Here is a 10042-nt window from a genome sequence, read left to right as displayed (position 1 = left end):
AGTGTTTACAGATGAAAGACTGAAACCCACGAAATTCCCTGTTCTCACACATCACAAGCAATGAAGTGTCAGGGAGGAAAACCCGCCTTAACAACCCTGGGCACGGCAGGGTACGGGCCTGACAAATCATTACGGCACATCAATGTCACGGCGTCAGCGCCGCAATGCAAACAACCCCAACAAAGCATACCGAAGCAATGCAGACACGAAGGATCCGTATTGTCCATATTTATACATACTCCTGCGAACCACGTCTCAACGCCGGCGCTGAGATCCCCCCCCCCTCTGACAGCCTGCTGCTGGTGACAAACAGGCGGCCGGGCCGCGCCGCACCGGCTCATCCACCTCCATATATCAACCCGTTGACGATGCCCCTGCAGGAGGAGGAGGCGGCCGATGAAATCACCCCGGTCCGCGGAGGGGGGATCCGTGGGGGGGGGGGGGGGGGTCAGCCTGTCAGAGGAAGAGGAGGGGGAGGAGGAGAGGCACTGGATAAGCCGGCGGATGGAGGGAGGGGAGGATTAATACCCGGCCAGCCGGCGATCCATCATGGTGGATGAGTCCGGGCGGAGGCAGGGCACGGCCAGTCCAGAGACCCAACCCCCCCCCCCCCCTCTGAGGGATGGCCGACTGGACATCCCTGCTTGATGGCCCCCAATAGGGAGGGGTTTGGAGGACCTTGAGTTGGCATTTGCCTGGTGATGTGTTTATGGGGGTCCTCTGTCAGGGATCACCATAGGAGTCCGCTGTTATGAAGCCAGCAGAGTATTCCACAAAGCCCAATCTACGACTTGGCCTGGTGACTCCGACAAAAGAGCCAGAAATACCTAAGTGAAACTTAAACAGAATGTTCTATTTTCCACCATTGTAGTGAATTTGAACGTTCTCATTTCAAGCTTTTGCTTCCTTCTGAAGAATACCAAGTTTGCCTGAATATTTAGGCCTGTTAGCAGGCTAACTCTTTGATCCTGTTTCGTGGTATACCGTTCAGGAATCCTGAACATCACAATGCTGTGTCAGGAACTACACTCAGCAAACACAGATGTTGCTAACATTGCACCAGACAGTAATGCTTTTTATGAATTCTTCCTCTCGTCTCCCCTTCCCTCACTGTTCAGAGATAGAGGGTGGTTGTTGGAGTCAAGCGGAGAAGGGCATGCCTGGGAAAGTCCAGCCGCCCTAAAGGAAATGAATGGAGTCCCTGACTCTGAACCATGCAGACAGGCCAGTCAGTGAAGGCGTTTCAACGAGCCACTCTAATGAGCCAGTGAGGGACCAAGTCAAGTGGGGAGGAAAACACAAGCGTTCGCCCGACATACGTACAGATGCGTGCGCACAAACACACACACACACACACACACACACAGGTTGGCACGGCCACACGCTTCTCAGAGGTGTCGTCCCGTTTGCCACATTCGTCGCCCGCCACTATTTCCACAACACGTGGCTGTAAACAGCGACAGAAATAAGTCAGGACAAGGAATCGAAGAAATGGAAGAACGCATCTATCCAATTAGAGGCAGTTACAGTTTTGTCCTGACGTTCCGCTTTCTTTCTGGTGCGAGACCATTAGGTGTATTCGGGGTTGGGGTTATTCAAAGCAGAGTGCATTATTCCAGCTGCCCCTTTAATCCTTCCTGGGCTGTGGAGCATGTGCAGATTAGAGGATTATTTACAGCTGCTTCCTCATTGTTTAGCAGGTGAAGTAGGCCAGCGGTTGTGGCAGGAACTATGCTGTTGTGAGGACAGCGTGAACTGAGGTTACAACTCAGCCTGTCCCCAGTTACCACCGTTACCTCTGGGAGAGAGTGGAGAGAGATTATAAACCACATTGAGCTCGTACCAGTTACCCTCTCTCCATTTTCTTATCTCTCTCTTCCCATCTTCCCCTTCAACCTTTCCATGACATTCACCCTCTCTTGCAACAACAGGGTTTGAGAGTTTCTGGGGAATGTGCGAAGTGTCTCTCCTCAAGATCGTCAGATAAACCTGCTGACGTGGGTAGTTGTTCCGTTTTGGGTTTGTCTCTGTGTTATTTCCCCACAGAGCCCTGGACGCTGAGCTGCCTCGACAACACACAAAGAAGCACGGCTCGCTTTACTGTTCTCTGCTTGAAGTGTGTGAGTGTGTGAGAGAGCAAGAGAGAGAGAGAGAGAGAGAGAGAGAGACTCTCATATTCTCATATTCTCTCAGCATCTCCACGTGTGACAGTGCTATTTTAGGAAACTACGGCGCCTCAGCCGAATCGAGGCTGTGACGCTGTGAACGAAAGGACAGGATCCCACTTCATACTGCACCTGAATGTGGACAGAAATAAAGCAGAGGACGTCAGAGCCAGTGTGCTCATCAAGATGCATTTAGTCCAAATAACCACCCATCCCACATGCACCAAACGTCCCCCCCCCCGCTGGATCCTAAGTTCTGGTTCCCCCGGACCACGTGGACCCCCCCTGTACCGTCTCTTGTCGGGTCACTTCCCGTGTCAACCCTTCACCTACAGAACAATACCCTTGACCGCTCCGGAGGTAACACCTCTGAGGGCCTGCACTGACCCTTCCGAAGGTAACACCTCTGAGGGCCTGCACTGACCGCTCCGGAGGTAACACCTCTGAGGGCCTGCACTGACCCTTCCGAAGGTAACACCTCTGAGGGCCTGCACTGACCGCTCCGGAGGTAACACCTCTGAGGGCCTGCACTGACCGCTCCGGAGGCAACACCTCTGAGGGCCTGCACTGACCCTTCCGAAGGTAACACCTCTGAGGGCCTGCACTGACCGCTCCGGAGGTAACACCTCTGAGGGCCTGCACTGACCGCTCCGGAGGCAACACCTCTGAGGGCCTGCACTCACCGCTCAAGAGGCAACACCTCTGAGGGCCTGCACTGACCGCTCCAGAGGTAACACCTCTGAGGGCAGACCGGTGGTGCGTCAGATGCACAGGCAATGTCCCCGTCAGCTACGGGACCACGCAGTAAGCTGACACCCCATCTCTCTGCTGTTACTTCCTCAGTCCGGATGCAGGTTATGAAGATAAGACACTTTAGTTCTGGACTGGGCTTAAAGTGACTCCTACAATAATGAACACATGAGCTAAGAAAAAATAAGGGTGAGATAAGAAATGAATTGGAGCTACTGAGGCTTCTAACAATTCACATACAGTAGTAAACAGCTGTCAGAGGTCATTCAGCAGAGCAGCACGATTCAGGGCTGTCCACCTGTCTGTAAACTCAGTCAATTTATTGAGATGTGACTACTCCTGTACCCGTCGGCGTGGAAGAGAAGAAGTGAGAGCAATTGGGGAGAATTAGTCAAGTCGTCTCTGTAGCTCTACAGAGGGTCAGACATTCTTCCGCTTACTCCACCTATGCTGTTTCACACTACAGAGCCAAATCCAGTCAGGCTTTACTAGGCTGACCACACAGTGGTTGCTGGAGTGTATCAGGCTACAGCAGAGCATGTTGTACAGATGTTTTTTATTTTTATTTTGTGGAACCATATTCTAGCAGAAAGTGGAAATCAGTCGGATCAGTGCGTTTGAGGTCACACTCAGTGACTAACCACCCCAGTTAGATTGGAGGCGAAATACCGACTTGAGCAAGTTGCTAGAGAGTGATGATTCAGAAAACTGCTGCCAACGATGCATCACTCTCCCCCGGGCATTGTTGGCCAAATACGCACCGCCCCACGGGACTCCCAATCACACATCGGAAAGAGGCGCAGCCGAGGCTCAAACCCGGACTATGGGGGATGCCTCAGCACTGTGATGCAGCTAGACTGTGTTCTGACCACAACCTCAGATTTGCCGTCCCAGCATGCATTAGTACTGCCGAAAACATTACATAAGTGGAATTCCCCTACAGACTGGAGTCTCAAATGACAAAGATGTGACTAATCCTACACTACAGTGATGTCATTTCGATGTGACTACTCCTACACTACACTGACCTCATTAAGATGTGACTACTCCTACTCGTTGTCATAACCTTCAGGGATGCATCCTCATTGATAATGATTCTAAACAGTCATGTGACAGGAGCTCAGTTAGCATAATCATTTGAGTCCCATGTCATCCCATTCCCTGTGGGTCTCACCAATCCATGACCAGGTTCTTCCTCTGTAATACCTGAGCATTCACTACACCCACTACGTAGCAGTGAAAAACATAGTGGAACTGGCTTCGACTAGCAGACTTGAAGAGCCCTACTTGGTGCAGTACTTCTAAAGCAGTATGCTACACAGGGAATAGGGGAGTGTGGGACATGCTCTTGGTCTCCTGGCAGAAAGCCAGACCAAAGAGTGTGGTGGTTGTCTGCTGTAGGCTCTGTAGCAGATAACATGGCACGAGATTTAGATTTAGAGTGTGACCAGTGGATTATAACAGGTATAAATAGACCAAGAAGAGGAAGCACAACACCACGTAACTGCTCAATAAATCGATAGTGTATATACCAAGCACATAAACTAATGGCTGAAGAACGATCCCATAAGGTAGGCTCCCAGTTAGACATACATACGATAAATGACAAAGTAGCTCTCAGACAAACACACACACACACACACACACACACACACACACACACACACACACACACACACACACACACACACACACACACAGCATTGTTGTTCTGTCTTTGTAGGGGCAGGAAAAAAATATTTACTACTTTCCTTATCCCCTCAACCTTAATCTCAGAAACCAAAACTTTATGTGTAAATGTCACCGTACCCGAACCCCATCTAATATCTAAAACTGAACCCAATTGTAGGTTTTACCCTGAACCTAATTCCTAAGACGGAAACAGCCTTTTTCCAAGTGCTGACCAAATTGTAGGGATTTATTATCTTCTGGTCCTCACATAGCAAAGTAAAACCAGAGTGGGACACACGCACAGCTATATACTGGAGGACATGTAAGGACAAAGTCCTGATCAGAAAGGTCAGCTGTGGTTGAGTTCATGGTTGGTTATTATTAGCCCCTGTATTCTCTGGGCGGTGGGGCCTGACAGAGGTATGTCACCTCGGAGAAACTATGTCTCCACCCACATTTACACCCAGTAAACTCCTCATTGACTTTTAGTCTTCCAATCACAGGGCATATAACCAAGGAATTATTAACATAACCAACAACTCATCCAACAGGAAAGATTGATGGACCTGAGAGAGACACAAAGACAGAGAATGTCAAAGGCAGTACTGTATTGTATGTTTAATTGGGTTATGTGCGTGTATGAAACAGAAAAAAAATAATGAATTGGCATGTGAGAAGTACACATAGTACCGTCCAATATGTGGATTAATCATGAATCAGCCAATCAGATTACAGTTTTAAACCCACACAGCGGATGTTGTCCAGGTGGGTCAGTCAGAGTGGGGGCGAGGGTGGGGGGTAGCAGGGCGGTACTGCGATTGGGACACAACAGTCCTCATGGACCCCCAGGGACCCCCAGCTCTTCAGAGACCCACTATGGTAGTCCTCAGGGTCCAATATGGTTCGAAAAAGTCCCCTGTCAGACATTTTGCTCGTAAGTGTGTTAGCTAGCTTTTGGGATCTGGCAGTATTTTTTGTCATTTGTGATTTCAGGGTGTGATACGCAACACGCTGCATATCAGTGAGTGTGTGGTTAGCATTGACGCCGGTCCTTTCGAAGCTATCTGTATTGCCACCTGTTCTCTTTGTATATTTACCCCTTTCCTCAGCCTAACCTCCTGTCCCTCTCCATGTCGTGGAAACATAAAACCCTCCTCCGCCTCAAGACAGTTTTTTTTTTTCTTTTTTCTGGTCACTTCCATTTAATCTACTCTAAAAAAAAAACAAGTATGTTTGTTCTTTAACCAGAGCAGTCCATATTTTACATCTACTCCTCATCCCAATGAGACCAGAAGGCCTGTTGGGTTATAGCCATGAGGAAATCCTGCAGCCTGAGGTGTCTTGGGGATAGAGGTGTTACCATTCCCATAGGAACCAATCTGGCCAAATGCCACGGCTGAATACCATACCATCCATCAGCTGCTGGTTCTAGCCTGCTACGATAATGAATGGGCCAATACAGCCAGCTAGCAGCACACACTCCACTTTAATCAGTGACATGCAGTAAAACCCCGCATCATAAAAACCTACACAATCCAGTTATTGGATATAACAGTGTGGCTTTGCTATGGTGCAGATGGTCTGACTGTAGAGTGGGTGTGTCCACACGTCCGAGAATAGAGAAGTATAACACAACATAACATGCTATCAGTTCATCAGGAAAACTGTCGACACCTGTCAATACAAACATGTTGAATGTTTTGTCCCTTTCAAAATGAGTGACATTCCTGACTAAAAGCCCAGTGGGGGACCTCGTGATTGTGTGGCCTTGTCTCACCAGTCAATTCCTTAATTCCTGTCCTGTATCCTGCCCATGGCCCTCAGATATATACACACACACACACACACACACACACACACACACACACACGCATGCACACGCATGCACGCAGACAGATTCATTCACACCTTCACACACAGATGCAGTATATTCACGCACAAGCCCAGTGATGTTTATGAACACACACACGCGTGCGCATTATTACGTACACATGCACACATGCAAACATCCTCACAAAACACTCTACATGCTTCACAGATCATGGGCTGGTAGATTAAGGATGTTCTCTTTAAAGCAGCTTACCACTTAATATTCACCTGAACTGTCCTGGTCCCCAACACCTGGACCAAACAGACAAAGGCTGGGATGATTTTACCTATAGAGGAGACAGACTGCCTCAGGTACTATTTGGATCAACAGAATAGAGAGAGAAAGATTGAAAAGATAGGTATAATTTTGCATAAAAGATTCGGTGAAAGAAACAAATAACGCATGTGGAGCAGAAATGGACTATTCCCACTTCACTCTCAAACCTTTCATAAAAAAAAAAAAAACAATCATGACTAAACGATACAATCATGGAAGCCGCAACATTGCAGCAACATTTGTGACCCATTGCCATCTGAATAGGTCAAACAAGACTGTAGAAACATAACCAACATGTATTTCTTTATTTTAACGTTGCCATTCATACTGGGTTCAGATTGTTTGCTTTGGTTTATGTATACGCTGAAATCAAGCTACACAAGATAAGGTACAGTACAGTAAGAGAATAAGGAAAGAATAAGTTATATAAGAACAGGAGAAGGTATAAAATGAAGGACAGGTATATAAGGAGTGAATACAGTACATTAGAACAGAATAAGGTATGCAAGAACAGAATAAGGTATAAAATGAATGAAAGGTATATAAGGAGTGAATACAGTACATTAGAACAGAATAAGGTATGTAAGAACAGAATAAGGTATAAAATGAATGAAAGGTATATAAGGAGTGAATACAGTACATTAGAATAGAATAAGGTATGTAAGAACAGGTTAAGGTATAAAATGAAGGAAAGGTATATAAGGAGTGAATACCTTATTCTGTTCTAATGCACTGTATGTAAGAACAGGTTAAGGTACAGTATACAAGGAGAGGACAGGGTCTGTAACGAGAGGACAGATGCATTACCCAAGACAGTGACCTCTCTTGGGGTACAGGCTGCCAAGGTTCAGCGGGAGGGCGGGGCTCAGCGGGAGGGCGGGGGTAGGACACTGAAGGTGAGCAGAGGTGAGGCTGCCTGACTGGGGGGGAGCGAGGGAGGGGAATAGAGAAGCCATATGGCCACACTATGAGAGGTCTGTAGCAGTCAGGGCTGCCGGAGAGGTGGAAAACACCACCCACACACATCCATCCATCCGCTACTACCGTACACCACCTCTTACAGCCATTAATAGTGGCGGTCCAGTCACATAAACCTTAATGACTCCTTAAGTTTCCTCTGTGATGGTGTTCTGAGACGTCCCATCATCTCATGGTGTGGTCGACATGATTGCCACAGCGTAATGTTGACAGTTATATCTTTATATGGATACATTCAAGGCCGAACCCTCAGGAACCTAACCTGTCAAGGCATTATGCTGTTCTTTTTAGGGCTGGATCTGATGTTAGTAGTTGGCTTTTTATTTATTTATTGAAATTAGTGTGTAACAGAAATTTAAAACATTTATTTCTAAATGATTTGGGGACAGACCTTGTCTTAACAGAGAACACCCAAACACCGCTATTACTTAGTAAATCTACTTTAACACTGATTAGACAACTTCTACCATTAATTATTAATGATACCAACCTTGCATATAAGATATATTGTTAAGTGTATTCATTTTATTTGACTCTGCATCACAGCACTGAAAAGCTTGCCTGCTAGCCTTTCACTGAACTATTTAAATCAGCTTCATGTTCTACACGTGACAAATTAACACTAATTTGATTTGTAGCAACAATAGGGACTAAGTTGCAATCAATCAAACCCTGTTCCCTCAAATCCTATTATTTGCCAGATAAGGTAAAGCTTTAGTAGCCAAAGACACTTTAGGATGCATTTGAACATTTAGCAAAAATTATCTTCTGTACATATTTAAATGTATTTACATTTTTGACAAACAATACATCTGACGTATCTTCTTACAGAAAATATAATTCACCTGTATGTTTTTTTCTTCTTAAGGGGTAATCTCTTTAAGACTTATCAACAACCTTCTAATCCCTATCAGACAAACCCCCTCCATGTCATTAAAATACCACCTGGGTCAAAGCAACCATGTCCGTGTTAAGCCGGTTTACATAAAGAACAACTTGATTATAGTGTCCATTCAGCAGACAATCTGAGCAAATTACAGAGCACACGTTTCACATGTGGGTGCTCCCAGGAATCGAACCCACGTATAAAACAAGTCGAACACATGCTCAAGACCTCATATATAACAGTGTATCAGTGTGTGGAACAAAATGAGTGGGTAATCCCGTTCTTGGACAGGGGGTATTGTGCAGCGAAGACAGGTTAAAGAACGTCTGACATAGAAAGATAAACACATACACGCATCTGTCCCACTTTGCTTCCTTCGTGTTTGACCCAGCGTCTGTCCATAATCCGTCCCCTGACGACAACAGCCACTAGAACGTTTCCCTGGACCTCCCGTGGGCTCCCCCATATACAGAATTTCAATGTTTTATTCTCTTTGCGCAATATTTTTATGGACCTTTTTCTGATGTCGCAAACGACAAAACCAGACCATTGAATCATTGGATTTCGTGACACAGAAATTGCGTATTTTTACTAGAAACTTTTATCTGTGCAGTATACCATAATTGGAAATGATGCTTGGACCCCAAAGATTGACCGAGGGCACTGATGTGCAGGCACATTGCCTACACCATCAGTGTAGCACGACAGCGCCCCCGTGTGGTGCAACAGAGACCGACAAGTAGTTCTGTGGACTAACAACAAACAACAATAAATGCTCTAGCAGACATCCTGACAAAGATATAATCAAAGGTTAAACCCTCTCCCTGGTCATAATCAAAAAGAACACAGACTGAAACAGGGAGGGACTACCTCAGCTCATTCAAAATGTACCCAAAAAAAAAAATCACATTTTACGACAATGTACTGAAATGAATACAACCCATGCGTCCATGACCTGGCCACCATGTTGACACAGTGCTCTGAGTCAGAGTTAAGATGACACAGCGCTCTGAGTCAGAGTTAAGATGACACAGCGCTCTGAGTCAGAGTTAAGATGACACAGTGCTCTGAGTCAGAGTTAAGATGACACAGCGCTCTGAGTCAGAGTTAAGATGACACAGCGCTCTGAGTCAGAGTTAAGATGACACAGCGCTCTGAGTCAGAGTTAAGATGACACAGCGCTCCGAGTCAGAGATAAGCTACACTTAAATTGAGGGTTAGTCCCATGTTTGCATCCAGCGGGGAAGACAAGTACAACAGAAGATGGATGCCAAGTCAAGGTAGATGGTCACAATCAGTACAACTTGCAGATACATTTACTTTCAGCATCAGGGAATAAATCTTTCGACTATATGACACACTTACATTTCTTTGTGTGACCATTACTATAAAAATAATCATTAGCCAAATGGAATAATGATGATACTAAACCAATTCATGAATCAT

This window comes from Esox lucius, chromosome 18, assembly GCF_011004845.1.
Source record: "Esox lucius isolate fEsoLuc1 chromosome 18, fEsoLuc1.pri, whole genome shotgun sequence".
Taxonomy (NCBI): domain Eukaryota; kingdom Metazoa; phylum Chordata; class Actinopteri; order Esociformes; family Esocidae; genus Esox; species Esox lucius.
Note: the sequence above shows the minus strand (reverse complement) of the source record.